The sequence below is a fragment of the Megachile rotundata genome, chromosome 5 (assembly GCF_050947335.1).
Source record: "Megachile rotundata isolate GNS110a chromosome 5, iyMegRotu1, whole genome shotgun sequence".
In the NCBI taxonomy this organism is placed as follows: domain Eukaryota; kingdom Metazoa; phylum Arthropoda; class Insecta; order Hymenoptera; family Megachilidae; genus Megachile; species Megachile rotundata.
The window spans coordinates 6,202,027-6,222,507 of NC_134987.1; the positions used below are offsets into that span (position 1 = coordinate 6,202,027).

The 20,481-nt window shown below is 29.0% G+C and overlaps 1 protein-coding gene and 1 long non-coding RNA gene across 3 annotated transcripts in view; one reads left to right on the top strand and one right to left on the bottom strand.

Annotated features, from left to right (window-relative positions):
• wb (wing blister) overlaps positions 1-20,481 on the bottom strand; it is a 303,585-nt gene that overhangs the window by 278,073 nt on the left and 5,031 nt on the right. The gene's annotated exons all lie outside the window — the stretch shown is intronic.
• On the top strand, positions 13,904-14,800 carry LOC143264546 (uncharacterized). The gene is made up of 3 exons (XR_013038289.1): positions 13,904-14,126; positions 14,310-14,589; positions 14,673-14,800. It is a non-coding gene; the product is annotated as an uncharacterized LOC143264546 (long non-coding RNA).

A 20,481-nucleotide genomic window follows, 5' to 3' on the forward strand; every position in this document is an offset into this window, starting at 1 on the left:
CAACCTTCTTAAATTTGCAAATTCCAAGGTTTTTATCTTTTATTTATGTTTCTACTGCATCTTTTTATCAGATGGCTTCGTACATGGCGTAATTTTAAAATGGAAGTAAAATAACCTACAAATTGAACACGTGCTGCATATTAATAACTCTGAAATCGTGAACTGCCATCATAAATCTTTAATAAACTCCCTCTTTGCAATGAGAAAAATTTTATTCACTCTCAAGAACACTCAGTAAAATATATCCCAAATTTTTGACAGTTTCATGTAATCGTTTCTTTGAAAAGAAAAGTGTGAAAAATATTTTGCAAGGTCACTCTTAATGTGTTTTCAACTTGTAAGAACTATTAACACGTTATAAATAATTGCATGTTTCTCTATTCGGCGTTAATCGTCATTCAGATACAAATGAATGCATTCAAACGGTATTTTGATCGTCTGACAATCACTGTCAAGTAAATTGGCATTAATTGTAAGTTCACGAGGAGATGATAAGCTTCATTAGGTAGCATCACATCGAGCGACCATCGAACGAATCGATATCGTGTTGGGTCTATCGTGACTGATGAATGTTAGAGCAGATTTATAGATGCCTAACTACGTGACTGACACGTATACATAAGGTTTTACGAATGCTTACTGACACGATGATGTTGTAATACTCAGCTGCTTACCCTTATAAGAAAGCCTCACCACTGATATTCGTGCGCGATTAAACGAGACGTCGTTAGGTGATTTTTCAATTGTGAGTAAAAGTTGTAGCCGTTACGTAAAAGGAAATTCGATGTGGCTCGTTATAGGTATTGAGCAATAAGAAAAATTTCGGATTTTTCACTCATTTCTATATAGTTAAAGACTCGTTTGAAGGAGTAATTTGAGGAGAATGCGAGTGAACTGTGGAAACACGTAATTTTAATATTTTTATTTGAACTTGATGAGTACCTTTTACTAACGAGATATTTCCGCGAGTAGAATTAATATTTATTGAAACAGAAACTGTTCGTGAAACGTACTACAAGTTTATTTAAGGTTTTATCATGCTAATTTAACGTTACGTAATTTCTTAGAAATTTTTTGCAAAATCGAATCAATTTTTATAATTTTTTTAGAAATAATGCATATTAATTCATATAGTGTTTTAATATTATGTAATTAATTATATTGTACAGTAAATTATGCTGTATAATAATGTATACAATAACTAGTATTATGTAGTGAATGAAGTTGTATAGTAATTGATATACTTATTTTAATATTTTATAGTAAATTATATTTTACAGTAATTTAAGTGCTAATATTAATACTATGTTGTGAATTATATTGCACTGTAATTTATATAGAGATTTTAATGTTACATAGTGAATTATATTATGCAGTAATTTATACAATAACTTTGGTATTATGTAGTGAATTATACTGTGAAGTAATTGGTATGGTAATTTTAATATCGTATGGCAAATTATATTGTGCAGTAATTGATACACTAATTTTAATATTACATGTAAATTATATTGTACAGTAATTTATATGCTAATTTTAATATCGCATACTGAATCATATTATATGACAATACTCAATACATTATTGCTACGTATGGATTTTCTATGGAAACCACTCAATTTCGTAGTGCTCCTAGTGTTCCCACTGCTCCAAAAATGTTACCAGACGCGGCACTATCAAAAGGTGTATCGTTTACAAAACGTGCAGCTTTGTCGGAACATACAAATTGTGCCCAGAACGGATACCTGCATTCCGATGAAGTTCGATAACGATCAGCAACAAACAGCCAGGTAACAGAACAGTTAATCTTTCGGAAAGATCGCGCGAACGATATCCCTAAAAAAAGACACGAACGAGGACGCACGCTTACCGCATAAATTCAGAAAGAAATTATCGACAGTCAAGAAGATCTTCCGTTCAAAATGATAAAAGAAGAGGTAGTTCCTATAAATCTTTTAAACAAGACGGTTTTAATATTGTGTATGAAGTTTACTTCATTTTTTTAATTTTATTTATGATACACTGTTTAGAATGATGAAGAGAATTTTCTTCTTATATTTTACTGTTGATACACTTGGTGGTTATTCATAAAAAGATGTCTGAAAGATAATTGTATAGAATGAGTCTATAGGTAAGATGAAGTGGGGTAAGTTCGTAAATGGGAAAGTGCGTATACAGGCTATTTTTATTATAATATGAGCGAAATTTCTCCATTTAGTATGTTTGTTCCCTTATTTTGTTTCACTATATCCCCTTTTATATTTCAGCTACGAGTATTTGTTTGCAGTATGGAATACTTGCATAATGCAGTAAACAGCATTTTATAGCAGATTTATTAATAATTCTGCTCTTGCCCCATTGCACATGAAATAAAGTTTCAAAGTATACTAACTTCAAGTTACGCTTTTACTCCATTTTCGGGGAAAGTGCAGAGTAGTTGACATTTTAAACAATTTCCTATCAAAATCAAAATGTACAAGGAAAATGAGGGTCCTAGTTAATATTAATTAAATAGTAATAAATGTGCAAAGCGTTCGATATCGGCAGCGTTAAATATTTACATAGCAGACTGAAAATTCTTAGGTTTAAATACCAACTTTACAAAAATCAGTCTGCACTTATCCCACTTCACCTTAATTGTTAACATTCTCCTGTGTCATTGTACGTATTTCATTCATCTCCTTCAGTTGATTTAACAATTATTTCACTTCATTTATTGAAGAGGCTTGAAATAAAAAATGTAGTCTCTTAAAATTTATATCAGCAACTAAAATAATTTATTGCACTTTAGGTAAAAAATTGAAATAGTTCCTCAGGATATATACAAGTAATTGAAGGACTTTCTTAAAATGTATATCAGCAAAAATAATTTATTTTAAAATTTGTGTAAAAATATTGAAATAGTTGCTTAATATTTATGCAAACGATAGAAGTAGCTATTTAAAATTTAGATCAATATATAGAATAGTTTATTAAAATTTATATGTATGTCTGTGTATTTCTTAGTCAGCTGTTTCCAGAGCATTCAACATCCCCTCTGTTTTTCCATAGAGGGTTCTCTAAAATTTACATAGAATCAGGTGTCGTGTTATACACACGTATTTATAATTCTTCTGAGAAGAGTATGAACGTATGTTTTACATCTGCTCTTCTTCTTATATAATTCGTTCTAAGAATCTTCACTTTGAGCCTCAAAAACGACATAATTGTATGAATACTATAGCAGTATTGCTATGATTACAATAATTGTTGTGATTTCATGTATTTATTCAATTATTTACAATTTTGTATTACGTACACTACAAAATTATTGATACACTTAAAAACTACACAAAGGAATTATCAATATCGATTATTTATAAGTATATAGTATAATCTATACTTTAAGTTACTCAAATTATTAAATAGAAAAATAAAACAATATATTGAAAACTGTAGAAAATGTTTTTTAAAGAAAGTAGTTTATTTTGCTATAAAAACCTTAATTCCTACAAACATTATAAGGTTACCAAATAAAAATTGATAGAGTCTAATTGTAAAAATAAATAACAAAATAAATTGTGTGGAAATAAATAAGAAAAATGTGTTTCTGTATACTTTAAAATTCAACTTTTTATATATAAATAAACACAAGCATAAGAAAGAAAAATCTAATAAAATAATAAATAACAAACTAAACAAATACGTATATATGTATAAAAAAAGAACAATGACAAATAATTATAAAAATACTATACAAAAATGCTTTAAATTCTTTTTCACAACACGATATTAAAGTACAGAAATCAATAATCTTCCCAATTACAAATTCTCCAATATATAAGCTAATATTCTCCACGATCACCAAAATGAATTTTCAAGAAAATAATATTGTATCAATTAACTGAAAAAATATTGCAAATGAAATGTTGTGTAAATGCAACAGTGACGCCTAATGGATTAAAATTAGCATCTAGATCGAGCACCAGATATCGAATCAAGTTTACGTAGCAGCATTTTAACGGAAGGAATCAGAAACAGGATTCGAATGAAGTTTCTTCGGAATATTTTCCGGTCGTGAATGTCCGATCAAGAAAACGCGATTATAATAGGATTGTGCGAGAAAGACCATCAGCATCTGGCAAGACTTCCTGTCGTGCCACGATGCCTATTTACGAAGCCTCTACGAGTTTTATGCGCAAGGATCCCCTTCATTTCTCGCCCACCTTCCACTTCCGGTAAATCTCCAATGAAAAGCTACACGTGATTCGATGCGAGTGCCCTATTTTGATTTGCTGACATAAAATTGTAGATACGTATTTTCCTGTTGTTAAATTTTTAATTAAATTTAATATACTTAATCTGTTTTTACTTAATTCAATCATAATGGGGTATAAAACGACTTTAGGTCAATTTTAACCACTTTATATACTGCAAATCTGAAGAAATACTTTTCTTCAAACTACGGTATTTTTACTAGTTTTTTTTTTTTTAAATGTTATATCTCAAAAGTGATGAGTGCAAAATTGAAAATTGCTGTTCATATTAAAATTGAAAAATTTGGGACTTTTCTGTGCAAATCGTTGATTTGAGGACATAGGAATATGTGGACGTAGGGCTTTAATAGCGTAGGAAATTGCAAACTTTAAAAATATGAGAAGCTAGGGATTTAATAGTCACTAAATTAGAGAATCTAAAAATTGAAGAAGTAAGAATATGTGGATGCAGAGATGAGACATAAAAATTTCTGCATCTAGGCTTGGGAGTATAGAAATTTGGGAATATTGAAATTTGATGATATTTCAGGTGTTGAGAAGTTAGGAAATTTGCAAAGGTAGATGTTTGAAAATGTAGAAACTTGAAAGTTTTGGAGATTTAAGAATGTAGAAGTTGAGAATTTTGGGATTTAAGAATGTGGAATTTGAGAATTTTGGGATTTGAGAAATTTGAGGATTTGAAATTTTCAGAACTTGGAGATTGAAAAATTAGGAATTTGAGGACCTGTAAATTTGGAAGATTAAGGATTTGAAAATTTCGGAGATTAAGGATTTAAAAATTTGGAAACAAAGATTTGCAAATTTGAGAACTGAAAGATTTGAAAATTTGAAGATTTGAGAATTTGACGAATTGAAGAATTGAAGAATTGAAGAATTGAAAAATGGAAGAATTGGAGAATTAAAGAATTGAAGAATTGAAGAATTGAAGAATTGAAGAATTGAAGAATTGAAGAATTGAAGAATTGAAGATTCGAGGATTCGAGGACTTGAAGATTTGAAAGTTTAAAAACTTAAAGATTTCAAAATTTAAAAATTCAATAATTTGAAGAATTACAAACATAACAATTAAGATATGCGAATAACAAAATTGCCAAGTTTACATATGTGTCCACATCCGAAAGTACACTAACATTATGTTTCAATATATTGTACATACTGAACTTCCTTCCTTGCTAAATAAAAGTTAATTTTTAAAATCTCATTATAAACCGTAACACCCAAAAATTCCTCCATGATTAGAACAATGACCCTCAAAAAAATAAAATGCTAGAAAAGCAAGCGACTTGAACACCTCGAATGAGAGGCAAGCAACTGTGATATAACGCTACTCGACACTAGAATACGCGTTGGAGGCATATCTCGTGTTAATTGCACAGTACTCTTATGGTGTACCTTGATGACACTCACAGGTAGTTGTCAGAAACGTGTTTCACTTCCTGGTTCTAGCTTCATCTTCATTGCATACCTTTGTAGTTGTATCGGCTCGAATTGCGCTGTCATCAAAGAAACGCTATCAAAACTAACACAAAAGGAACTATAAGACTCTATTTATTAACCGAAGCTTATAGGTAATATTACGATTTTTCATTTTGTTCGCTGACTTTCATATTATGTTCTGAAACACAAAGGGAGCCTGGAGATTGCTTTTGTTAGCAGAAGAAATATGCTTTGTACTAGGATTTTTCATTTTGTACCTTGACTTTTACTTAGATTCGCGTGATGAAGGAATATGTGGGACTGCTTTTATTAGCAAAAGCACAATGTTATATTTTGTACATTTATTTTATCTTCTTTTTGTGAAATGCAGAGGGAACCAGTGAAACTGATTTTAATAACAGAAATTTAATATATGATTTTTGCACTTCAGCCTAATATTTTTAGAAAAATTTAATTTTAATTTTGTACGCTGACTTATTAATGTTTTTCGCAAGACAAAAGTAAGTAAGTAAGAAGACTACATTTGTTGACAGAAATTTAGTATTACATTACAATTTCTGAATTCTCAATTTTTTTCATAAAAAGCGAAATATTTAAAAATCTCTACTATATCATGTATTTGTTTTATATTACTCTTGAACTTCAAAAATTAAATAAAATAAATAAGAAATATTTGAATATTATCCACATCTACTTAAAACCCAAGAAAATTAAACAAACAGTAAAATTTGCTAAAGTTTCGCTAAAAATCCCATATTATCAGTTATGGGTTAACATTCCAATAACAAAAAAGAATCCTCAGTCTACATAACAGTTTTCTGTCCACTAACTTTGAAAGGGAAATGGAAGCACTTAGCAGCAATGAATACTTATCAAACCAACCAGACGAAGCAGTCATTCAAAGACTCTTAAACACAGTGTCCCTCCCTGTCGGCGATCTAGCCTTATCGTGGCATAAAATTTTTAAGCGAAGATGTCGAAACGAAAGGTCAGAAAATTCTGAGACTCTTCGTCGTGCAGAAATGTCGCCTTTCAAGAGAAACTACCCAAGGAGTTCCATCAAAATCTGTGAAACACTTCTCCAAGCACTTAAGTCGTATCTCATGCTACCTGTTCGTTGCTCAACCTTCGAGGGTTCGATAAATCGCTTCTAGAACAGCCGATAGTGATGAAACAGTGTTCGAGTGCTTTCGAGGAAGTACTACTAGAAAGGAGAGATAAGTGAGTGTGATGTTATACTCATCGTGGACTGGTTTTTCAAACTGCTGTAAAATTTTATTTGTTTTTAATGCCAGGCAATTTTTATTGCAATGTGTATCTTTGGTTGCATTTGTGAAATATATGTGAGAGGTTGGATATTTTTGGAGAGGTTTTATTTTGGATGAGGATTTGGAAGTATAATTTTGGGGAGTATGATTTTTGGAAGTATAAGTCATATGTGTAAGATTGCAATTGGGAGACATATGTGAGAGATTGTTTTTATTGTGAATGAGGTGTATGATTTGGTAGTTTGACTTCAAGGAGAAATAAATAGTGATTACGATGCTAAACTTATGCAGCTGTTAGAAGACTTTGATTTAATGTTTGAAGAGGTGCAATTTTTATTACATTTATATGTGCCTATGTTGATAATTGAATTTGTAAAATATATGTGCAAAATTACATTTGTGAGACATATGTGAGAGGTAGTTTTTATTGTGGATGAGGTTCATGAATGGAAATATAACTTCAAGAAATGATAAATAATGGGAGTATGATACTAAACACTCCAAGTTCTTGTACAATTTTTCTTTTATTTTTATGTTTGACAGGAAAATTGCAATTTTTATAATTCAGTCGTTTCTAAAACATATAAAGTAACAATACATGTATGAACTCTAGCCTGTTGCTTGTCATAATGTTTGCAATAATTTTATATTAATAACATTAATTAATCTTCATACATGTAGTGCTTATATAACTGTACTCTTTCAACTGATCTTACACACATCCCATTTTCTAACATTTTCATATCGCAAATTCCTCTTTTCAATTTGAGAAAGCAAGAAAGGTAGCACTACAACTAAACTTGTGGCACTGTAATTAAACATATGGTAGCACTGTAACTTAATATCAGTAAAAATGTCCCATAGTCATTTTCTTCCTACAACCTCAATTCTCAAACAAATACGCAATACACGTCATTTTACGACACTTTTATGTCATGCAATCGTGTTGGGTCTTTCATTGCATCGGAATCAAACGCGAATAATAGCGAAGGCGAGAAAAGGTAACGTTATCTGATGTCGATCAATCAATTCCTAACAGTAATTGCATTAAGGACATGATAATTACATCGGACGTAACAAAAATATACATACTGTTCAGGGTAATAAAGGATTAATAGCTTCATGAAACCCGACACGACAGTCTGTGGATACATTAAACGAACAGTTAGAACTCATGGTCGCGGAACACACGCGTAGGTATCATGATTTAGTACGGAGAGACAAGACAAAAATACTCGTCGTCTCGCTATACATTCAGTATACAAAAGCGGAGGTGTGACGAATAAAGGCGTCAAGAAAAAATTGGGGAAAGCTTGCCGGATGCTCGGGTAATTTTTGACCTCTGCTAACGAAACTTGCGAGTGATACATGAAATACTGGTTAAACAGAACAATTTTCCTAATTTTCCTAACTCTTGATTTATTTATCGGAGAAGTTTGAATTTGAGCTTCATTTAAAGTTAAATTTGAATGAATATTGATTGTATATACTTGATTGTATGTTTCCTTGCTTTATGCTGAATTTGGACAAATGTAAAAGTGGATATGATGTGATTCTTTGTGAAAAAGGAAGAAGGAAGGTAATTTAAATAAAACAGAAATATAATATGACAAAGTGTTAAGTTTTTGAATTTTTAAGCTATACGTTAATATAACTTATTTATAATTTTATAAAATTTATGTTAGAATTGTGAACATTTGTCAACTAAATAATTTCTAATTTAAAATTTAGCAGATTTGGATGTGTAGAATTTAGACATTTAGAAATTGGTAAATTATTAAATTAAGTTTAGTATTGTTCAAATTTATCGACTAGGTAATTTCTACTTTGTAATTTAACAAATTGAGACATTTAGAAATTGGTAAATTACTAAATTAAAAATTTAGAATTATCCAAATTTATTGACTAGACAATTTCTATTTTATAATTTAACAAATTAAGACATTTTGAAATTGGCAAATTTCTAAATTAAATTTAGAATTATCCAAATTTATTGACTAGACAATTTCTATTTTATAATTTAACAAATTAAGACATTTTGAAATTGGTAAATTACTAAATTAAATTTAGAATTATCCAAATTTATTGACTAGACAATTTCTATTTTATAATTTAACAAATTAAGGTATTTAGAAATTGGACAATTACTAAATTAAATTTAGAATTATCCAAATTTATTGACTAGACAATTTCTATTTTATATTTTAACAAATTAAGACATTTTGAAATTGGTAAATTACTAAATTAAATTTAAAATTGTTCAAATTTATCAACTAGATAATTTCTATCTTCGATTTTCACAAATTTAGACGTTTAGAAATTAAATTTAGGTGCCTATTTCTAAACTTACATATTTGAAAATTTAGAAATTATTAAATGTATTTTCTTTTGAATTTTTAAAAGCAATTTGAGGATAAACAAATTTGCAATTTTTCATGTTCAAAAATTTTAAAATTAAGATTGGTAGAAGTTCACAAATTTTTAACTATACCTAAATTTCTAGATTTCTAGATTTCATAGTTTTTGAATATGAAAATTCATGTTTATAGATTTTCATACTTTAAAACCACGAACTCTGAATTTTTCAATTGCAGTAATTTAAAAAATGTGATATTTAAAATTTGCAAGCTATGAAGCTTTTATATTAACAATGAAGTGTTGCATGAAAATAATTCCAATCATATGTTTTAAAATTCTCCTGCTTCTGCAGTCCTGCCAGGGCCATATAACGAGACTGCAATTTTAAAGCGTCAAACAAGCTTAACTCCAGATACATATTTGAATGTTTAAACATTAAATTTGAAATAATAATTCATACTTAATAATAATAAATATAGATAACCTTATTAATAATATGCAATAAAAATTATACTTCAAATTTTTATATTTTAATAAAAGAAGCTATATTTTAATATAGCTTCAAAATTATCATACACTCTGAATATTCTTACCCGTAAAATGTTTTTTTATAAAAATTAACATCAAGTGGAACTGTAGTTAGTAACAAATAACTGACAAATTAGGTCACTCCAAAAATAAACGGCTCAATTGATAAGTTATGTCAGAAATGAAAATTGTGGTATGCAATAAAACGCGGAACATCATATATCCGTTAGATATCGAGAATTTGTGCATGTTGCACGAGCACGAGAATAGAACGGATGTACCTTTCAGCGTGTGTCATTTACCATTTTCTCGAAGCAAGAAAACCGGTTGTGTAATAGAGAAGTAGGATATTTAATCAAAATGACATACCGTTATAATTGTACTACCGCAAGATTTGTTTACGACGTTCGTTTCGTGTGAACTAATTAATATTAATACGCACCTACATCCACACGCTGTTTAATCGCTTTCTGCATTCCTGTGATTAAACTGTCGCCTAATATATTAATCTGAAACTTAATTACACGTTAGGACGTTTTATGACTACCCTTCAAATCCAATAAATTATATCGAATATCATACTTAACATACCGTAACGTGCAATTAAACGATTAATTACCTCTACCTTTATCTGCATTTCTTCGGATCCGTATTTTCGTTATATTCCGAAGCGACGAATAAAATTTATTGCAACACATTTCTGTCATAAATTAAATGATGGAATTCTAATCTCATCTTAATCCTCATATTTCAGTAGTTACCTACATTCGACTGCTATCTTCGGTAAATTGATTTGAAATTGCAAAATAATTCACTCGGAACATTCAATGGAAAATATTTATTATTAATATATCGTGAAATAATCGTCAATTACGCGATACCATAAAATAACCGTTAATCATACTTTACTACAAAATAAGCGGTGATTACGCATTCTACATAGTATTAGACATTTTTCGTGAAATTGCAAGGAAGTTGAATGATTGGGAGAAACAAACAGTATGATTTATTTAACGATTCTATTATTAGTGCAAGTTGAATTGTCTGAGATTAGATAACATAACTTTGATAGTGTTTGGTAATTTGAGGACTTAAATGTGGAGATTTAGGAATTCTGAGATTTGAAAATATAATTAGGGAATTTGGTAATGTTGATGATTAGAAATGTTTAAACTGTGGATAGAAAATATGGAACATTGTAACTTTGAAAATATGACAATTTAGAAATTTCAATTTAAAATGTTTAGGAATATAAGAATTTTAAGATTGAATAATACAGAAATTTGATGATTCGAAAACCTAAAGATTTCAAGATTTATAAATATAAAAAATGAGAAATTGAAAAATTGAAGAATTGAGGAATTGAGGAATGGAAGATTGAAGCAATTGAAGAATTGAATAAGTGAAAAATTAAAAAGTTGAGAAATTGAGAAATTGAAAAATTGAAAAATTGAAAAATTGAAAAACTGAAAAATTGAAAAATTGAAAAATTGAGAAATTGAAAAATCGAAAAATTGAAAAATTGAAAAATTGAAAAATTGAAAAATTGAAGAATACCAGAAGCAAAAAAATGTATAAACTTCCCAATACGAAAACACCAATCTTCAAAAATATCAAAATTCTAATTTTCTGTTGTTCTACATTTCACATCCACATATGTGGACATATACATATAAAAAGGTGTAATTCGTATCTCAAGTTAACCCATAATGTTCGCTAACCCGTTTAAAATTAAATTCAAACTCGGAAATAAAACATTGCAAACGTTAAAACACCTGTTTCGAACAAATTATTATCCGAAATAAATCATGTTTAACATGAAAAAACCAGTAACGCGCGAATATTACAGATAACAGACTTTCTCTATTATCCTCTTATCGCGCAACAAGCAATTCTGCATGCTGTAAACTTCGTGAAATTATGTTGAAGCATATCTAATCCTATTTAAGCATATGTTACGGCATTATGTAATACGACGCTTTCCCTTTTTACCGCATTGCTCATAACCGAGTATCCTAATCTCAATCGAATAATAATTTTTCCTTAATAACATTGTCTTTATAGATTTCGATACGTTTCATTGAATCTCTTCTATCTTCATTTGCAATTTTTTCGACGCGCTCTTATTTTTATGTCTATGCTAGCTCGAAAAAAGAGACATAAATATGTAAATTATTGTGAGACTTTACGAGTACATAAATATGCATCGTGCGTAATCTATTAATTGAACGAGCGATAACCTTTGAAGTATAACGAAATGGCATACTTTTTTTATACTCTATTATAGCCGATCATTTCAGACTATCTTTATTGTTCCGTTCGATACAACGTGTCTTTTAATCGCCGTTGAATGGCTCGTAAATAACTCCAACATGAATGTAATTAATGAAAAAGATTATGGCCGTGGTTCGAGGTTGGAAAAATATTACACGTTCGATGGTTCATTGCCATGACGAAAATTGACCGATAAAATAATATTAAACAAATTTTTTTGTTTAACAGTATTAAGAAGCTAACAAAGAATACACAGCAATTTTCTTAGTTTAAGAAAATAAGTAATTAACGTTTTTATGATTGGCCAAGCACGTATAGTTTTATTTTTTCACGTCAATTATTAAGTTACAATACATACATATATATAATATAATATATTAGTAATTATTATATTTATAATTATTGTATCTTTAATTTTTATGTTTATAATATATTGTAATTTACTTTTCTTGTAATGTACAATTATGAGATTTGATATATGACAAAATTTAGGTAGTTTACTGCTATTTGTATTAAACTTATTTAAAGCTCAAAACTTGTTAAAAATGATTATACAAATGATTCATTAATATTTTCTATAAAAAATGGTTAATTTACAGTAAACGACTATTTTTCAAGCAAATTAAATTTAAGGAAACACTAGTATTTGAAGACTAAGAATCTTTGTAATAAATTTAATATTTAATTTATTAATTTTAAGATTTTTAATTATTAATACATTATATTGCCAATTATGCTATAATGATCTGAAGTAAATTAATCACAGGTTGCATCAAGTGTATTTGATTATTATGAACATTTATAACTTGCACAAAATACATAATACATAACATTATATTTAAATTCTTCTCTCTTTATGAAGCATCTAAACATTTTGATAATTTTTAACCATAATAAGATATTTAAAATTGGAAACTATTTTCTTTTCTACATAGACATTTATTCTACGAGTGGGTTGCTACTAAAAATAACAAAGTTCTAAGAAAACAGAAGACGAAGAGCAGATTCATATTAAAAATAAACGAGGAGCAGGACACCAAGGGAAGACCCTTCGACAAACTTGTTCAAACTAATTTTGTAGACGTCAATTAGGCGCAAATGGTTGCGCCTGGATAATTGATACGATGTTTACGTAGAAATATTGTAGAATCAAAAAAGTAAGACTTTGAATAACTGAATTACGAACAGATGTCACTGAAACGTAGCCAGAATTTTAGAAGAAAAAGAATTTATTGTGACTCAACTTTATATGAGAGTTTAAAAATAACAAAATGTTTTATTACATAATTCTGTAATAATTTTCGTATACTGAAATATAATTGGTAAACAAATTTGAGACTCGAAGAACATAAACAAACCTCTCAATTTTTGTTTTGAAAGTATAATTTATTATTATGTTTTGAATAAAGTTTATGTTTGTTGAAACTTGTGTTTTTCAAACATAAATTTTATTGAAATAACAGAAAACAAAATACAAGTTCTAACAAAATAATGGAGTAATAATATAAATTTTAGTAAGATAATGAAAAATAAAATATAAATTCCTGCAAAGTAATAAAATAAATTTTAACAAAATTAGAAATGGTGATATATAAACTTCTCCAACGTAACAAAATAAATTTTAACAAAACAACAAAAAATGAAATGTTATTTTCTGCAAAGTAATAAAACAAATTTTAACAAAATTAGAAAAAATGATGTATAAACTTCTCAAAAATAATTAAATAAATTTTATCAAAACAACAGAAAGAGAAATACAAAAATTTCCGCCAAATAATCAAACTCGAAAAAGAATAACAGAAAATAAGGATAAAAGCTTCAGAAAAATGATAAATCATATACTTGAATAAAATAACGAAAACTGAAACATAAATTGTAATAATAAAACAAAAAATAAATTCTAGGATGTCAATTCTTCGTATGTCAAATTCCATCAAGGAAAAGAACATGTAATTTAGTTAATGTAATATCCATTACTAATTTATTTTTATAGCTTAGCTTCAATGTAAGTATAATCTCTATCAAACGTCCCTAAATTAGCATCGTTCTTAAAAATGAATTATTTATTAATTAGTAAAGTATGTAACACGTTTCGACCTAAGATGAAAGCGTAAGTGAGAATAGCAAGGTTAAAAATGGCTACTCGTAGCAATTTATATTTAATTACTGTTATTATAAATTTGATCAGGATGTTCCAGAGGTCGAGGTTCAAGGCGATCGCCCTTGTCACGGTCAACACTCGCATTCCCTGAAGAACCCTAAGAAAGGGTCTGGTGTATTCTCCCTGAACCATCGAGTACTCTAACCACGTACATACACGCCGACAGTGTTACTTTGCATGGTCCGTGGGACGGCATTTAAACAAGAAGAAAATGAGAGGAGCAAGCAGAACGAGAATGAAATTATTTCAAGCGGCCCAGGCCGGTGATTTGCTCGCTTGCTGACCAACAAAAACACCACATACAAGTGTGCGTGCCGGTACTTTATGCGGAATATTTTAATCGTTGTTAGATATGCTGCTCATAAGTCTTCGTTCCTTTCCGTGTTAAAGTTATGGTGAACGGTAATATCGATATATTTGGTGAGGGATTGGTGTAACGTTCGATGGAAAGTTCAACGCCAAACCTATCGACGTACATACTTACTTTGGAATTGAAGATGAAGTTGCAGAATAAATAAACGTAAATGAAATATCATTAGAGGTATCTTATTTTTCAAATTTAATTAGAGGTATTTTATTCTTCAGTTGAACATTCAATTCGAAATTAGTCACGATTCTATCTGAATATCCCATACTCAATTAACAGAGGTATATGCTTTTTTCATTCTGGAAAGTGTGTGCGAAAATATTAACCCTTTCCCTTCAAAGGCATTTTTGCTGTTGATAGATAAAAATCCTAAAACATTTTGGCTACAAACTTAATGAATTCTTGCAAAGTTATTATTTCTCTGCTATTAGTTTTCACTGGTGTGGCACTATGTTTAAACTTGATATGTGTAGTGCCATACATGTTATATATCTATATGTATATCTATTATGCAGTGTGTTACCTGCAATATTACTCATTTTTCTGCCACTTGCAGTCACCTTACGAAAAAAAGTTTAGAACAATATTTGCAGGGTATGAAATGCACAATAGATATTAGTAAAGCAAATTTTGAAAACAGTTTATTCTCTTGGCAAAGTCAAGGTCACCTCAAGTTTTTTATGTAGGAACGTACATTTTTTTTATTCATAGCTTCAGAGGACATCGAGATGAATTCAAAACACGTATTACGTGATATTTTTATTAACATGTTACTCAATTTACAGAAGAGGAAATGTGAAGTACTTAGCTTTTGACTTTGGTAGTGTAACCATTATTTCATTCCGAAAAGATTACTGAAAGAAAAGAAAGATTACTTGTAAGAAAAATAAACTTTATTTAATTACATGTTCAAAATGTATGCCGCCTTCCATCACGTAATATTCCGGTCTTTTACTTCACATTTCCACTACTGTAAATCGAGTAATATGTTAATAAAAATATCATGTAATATGTGTTTTGAATTCGTCTCCATGTCCTCTGAAGCCATGAATAAAAAAATGTATGTTTCTATTTAAAAAACTCAAGGTGACCTTGACTTTGCCAAGAGAACAAACTGTTTTCAAAATTTGTTTTACTAATATCTATTGTGCACTTCACACCCTGCAAATATTGTTCTAAACTGTTTTTAGTAAGGTGGCTGAAAGTGAGAGAAAAATCATGAGTAGCGTTACAGGTAACATGTATACATGTTAAAAATACCTATTTCATATTGTTAAGTCAAACCACCTAAGGGTGAGTCACCTTTTAAGTGCAAAGTATTAATAAATATTATACGACCTCGATTACAATCAATAATAAACTGCTGCTCAAGCCTCATTTAAGATATAAATCTTATCGGTAATCATAAACATATAAAAATGTCCCTGCCAGTAAACAGAAAACAGTTTCAGGAATAAAAAAAATATTCGCGCGAATATGAGAAAGCGTTAACGTTTTATGACACGATTTAAGATAATGGCAACGTCTGTACGAGTACAATTAAGATAAAAAAAAGCTCCTCAGCATCCAGTTTGCGTTTGTCGGCGATTAAGACGCAAGAGGAGCTATCTAAATTGAGAAACGATACTGACAGGGGGGTTCATTAATTTAATTAGTTTCGGTAAAAGGGCGAATTTAATCGTTTGCTTCGACGAATCAACGCGAATGTTCCGTAAAAAGCGCGATTTTAAATGAACAGAGGCTGTATATTTCATGGTAAAATTGTTATCGTAAGCAGCGTTTATAATGGAATCGATCGTTTCACTGGAGTATTAAATTCGTTCCGTTCTCTCTGCTCCGAGCGATTAGTTTCTCGTTTCGAACACTTGGAAGATTGTTGCGAAAAGAGAATTATATTTCCTAATAACTCGACATTTAACCCTTTGAAGACGATAAATGCGGATATATCGCCGGTCAACACTTTCGAATCGATATGCAAATTTGAGAGATATGGGACTTTGTGGATAATTAATTATTATCAAAATATTGCGAAATTTTTATGATACAATTTAGAAGAAAGATATTATATATTCCGCATTTTTGTTTCTGAAGTAAATGTTGTTTAACTACCATTTTGTTGACAATAGAAATTTTATATTTTTTTGAAGATTAATCTAAATTTCTAGATTATCAAATTTCTAAATTGCCAAATTTCTATATTGCCAAATTTGTAAATTCCCTAATTCCTTAATTGCCAAATTTCTAGTTCACCTAATTTTCAGATTGCTCAATTTGTAGAATGCCAAATTCCTAGATTTCTAAGTTTCTAGTATTCCAAATTTCCAAATTACCTAATTTCTAGATTACAAGAATTTCAAATAGCGAAATTTCTGAAGTTTATGTTTCAAATTATGTTTCAAATTTCTAGAGTTTCAAATTTCTATAATTTAAAATTTGTTGCTTTCCAAATGTTTAGTTTTGTAAGTTTCTACATTTTTGAATTTATGAATGTTTAAAAAGCTAAACCTCTTTTCTACATTTTCACATTTCTCAATTTCAGCATGTTTAAATACCTAAACCTCTTTTCTACATTTCTACATTTCTACATTTCTACATTTCTACATTTCTACATTTTCAACATTATAACTGCAAGAAAAAACTTCTCAACAATAAATTATTTATAGTAGGTTCAAATACTATTTCAAAAATAACACTTCTTGATATTCAGCAAGTTTGACCAGTTGTTAGAATATGATTTTATTGAACACCCAATTAACCCTTTCAGACAGCGAAAATTTACTCTTAAATTTATATAGCTTTGCCAGTACTTTCATAATACCGGTTTTCGCAATACATTGAAATATTTATGTGATTGTTCTAGAAAGGAAAGAATTGTACTTTTCAGTCATTTTTAGCTTAAACGTATCCGTGACCATTTACTAAAACGATATTTTACTAAATATTGACTTGATATAATTAAGGTGAAGTGAGATAAGGTCGTAAACGGGCCAAGTGCGTATACAGGCTGTTTTTATTACAGTATGAGCGAAATTTCTCCATTTAGTATGTTTGTTCCCTTATTTTGTTTCACTATATCCCCTTTTATATTTCAGCTAAGAGTACTTGTTTACAGTATAGAGTACTTGCATAATGCAGTAAAAAGCATTTCATAGCAGATTTGTTAATAATTCTGCTTTTGCCCCATTGCACATGAAATAAAGTTTCAAAGTATTTAACTTCAAGTTACGCTCTTATCCCATTTTCGGAGAAAGTGTAGAGTAGTTGACATTTTAAACAATTTCCTATCAAAATCAAAATGTATAACGAAAATTAAGGTCCTAGTTAATGTTAATTAAATAGTAGTCAATGTGCAAAGCATTCGATATCGACAGCGTTAAATATTTACATAGCAGACTGAAAATAATTAGGTTTAAATACCAACTTTACAAAAACTAGTCTGCACTTATTTCACTGCACCTTACTACAAATTACTACAAATATCGACTTGATGCCAATACTAACTTGATACAATTTACAGTGCACTGCTACTGTTTTCATAAAATCAAGTCTCTTATTTTTACATTTTTACATTTATTTTTACATTTATTTGCATAATTGTACGAGGAAAAAAGTAACCTCTGATATAGAGACGATAACGCTCATAAATAGATGAGCTTGTAAATGTATTCAAGAAATTGCAAAAAAGGTCCAAAGACTGACCCACATATTTAATAACAAACATTCCAATAGAATAGATGAATTTTCATGAAAAACAGGGAGCAATGTCTGAAATCTCTAACTGGAACACGAAAGCAGTATAAACGGAGATAACTGTATTTTTGAACAATCATTACGATAATGTCGAACAGTTGTGTGATTGTTGCAAAAGAACAAATACATTGATATATTCTTAACAATTTTTGGTAACAGCATCAAGTATTATAGTAGAAGAACGCTTTTGAAAATGATACTTTATTCGATGTTCCTCAGATAATTATTTTCATAAACAATCTATCATTTCATTTCTATCTATCTATATATCTATCATTTCATTGATTTTTGTATGATATTCAAAAGTATATTTATTTATACAATTCCTACAATATTTATTGATTAATATGACATTCATAATTTCATTAATTTCTATAGTATCTATGACGTTCATTGACTGATATAAAAATCATAATTTTATTCGTATATGTAATATCAACAATGTTCATTGATTAACATAAAATTCACAATTTTATTGATTTATCGATAAACGATATCTATAACATGTACAATAGACAATATCTACAATGTTCAGTGATTTAGATGACATTCATAACTTTACCAATTTACATAATGCATAATAATTTCAGTTCAACAAGTATCTAAACATGTCGCATTCATAACATGTAGACAGTGTATCATTGCAAATACCTACATTGCATTACACAGCAAAAAGGTTGCATAGCACCTACATTGTGCACCATTCTATTTTACAGTCACCAAATTATTACATCTCGCAACCTACGTAGATTCATAACAAAAGCAAAAATGATTTTGAAAAATATATGGTTAGTCTTGGTTCGGTTATTGCTTAGGCATTAATATCGAGTGTAAAGAGAAATGATCGTTTCGATTAGAGCAACAGGAAGCGATACATGGGCGGGTCAGTTCGATCTCTCGATATATCTCGAAGATCCGATCGCGGCGGTTCGTGAACGCGGTCTATAAGGTCGATCGATCGATCGATCGATTCTGCTCAGGTAAGCCTCAGCGAACGTTAATTATCGCGCGTTATTCTTATTTATCGTTCTACGATAACGTCTACGCCTATGCTATTAAAAAGTTATATTTTAGACTACGCTTTTTAGGAAATTATTAAACTTTTAACTATTTCTTGGCAGAATTGAAGTTTTAAGTGGTATTATAATTTTCTGACGATGAGATTTAGAAGTGATAATATATTAGTCTGCAAAAGTTCTTTACAAGGTTTTAATGATACAGTTTTTTTTATAAACTTTTAGAAACTCTGGAAAACAGACTCATGTAATTATTTAAAAAATCGCAAATTTGAGTTTGAAGTTGAGGTGCAGAGTTTAATAGAAACAGAATTTACTTATCGTTAATTATTATATAACAGATGTTTATTCACATGTTATATTAAATATAGTGTATTTGTTGCATAAAAATATTTTTCAAATATTTTCTATCCAGTACATTATAAAAATATTTTTCAAATATTTTCTATCTAGTATACTATTAAAATACTTTCTAAAATATGTTATAAATATTTTAAATATTCCCTACGTATTTAAAGTATTGAATGTTTACAACAGATTTTAGCGGTAAGAATAACCTCTTAAAAGTTTAACATATAGAGAGTTTTATATTTATAAATTATGAGTTTTACATTATTGTAAATATGTTGCTTTACATTGTTGTAAAACTGTTCAAGATATGGACAAAAACTTAAATTTAAATTTATATTACTATTGATCCTCCACTGGCAATGGTAGAATTTTTTAAACTGAATAGTACTTTTTTAAATTAAAACAAAATAGTATTCATTCAAATTATTTAAGGTGTACAATATTTCTCTGTCAAAAAATGCACAAATAATTATAAAAATAAATAACTATAAAAATTCACAAAGTCGATTCAGATATCGATATCAGTTTTTATACAACGCTATATTCCAAAATAGAAGATTTAAATTCAAATCAATTTATGTTCTATTAAAGTACTATGAAATTAAAATACAGTTTCTTAAAAATTATATTTAGGAATCTGAAACTACGCCATTTTGTTCAAAATTGCGTCTGAAAGTCTGAAATTAAGTCATTTTGTGTAAAATTCTGTTTGAAA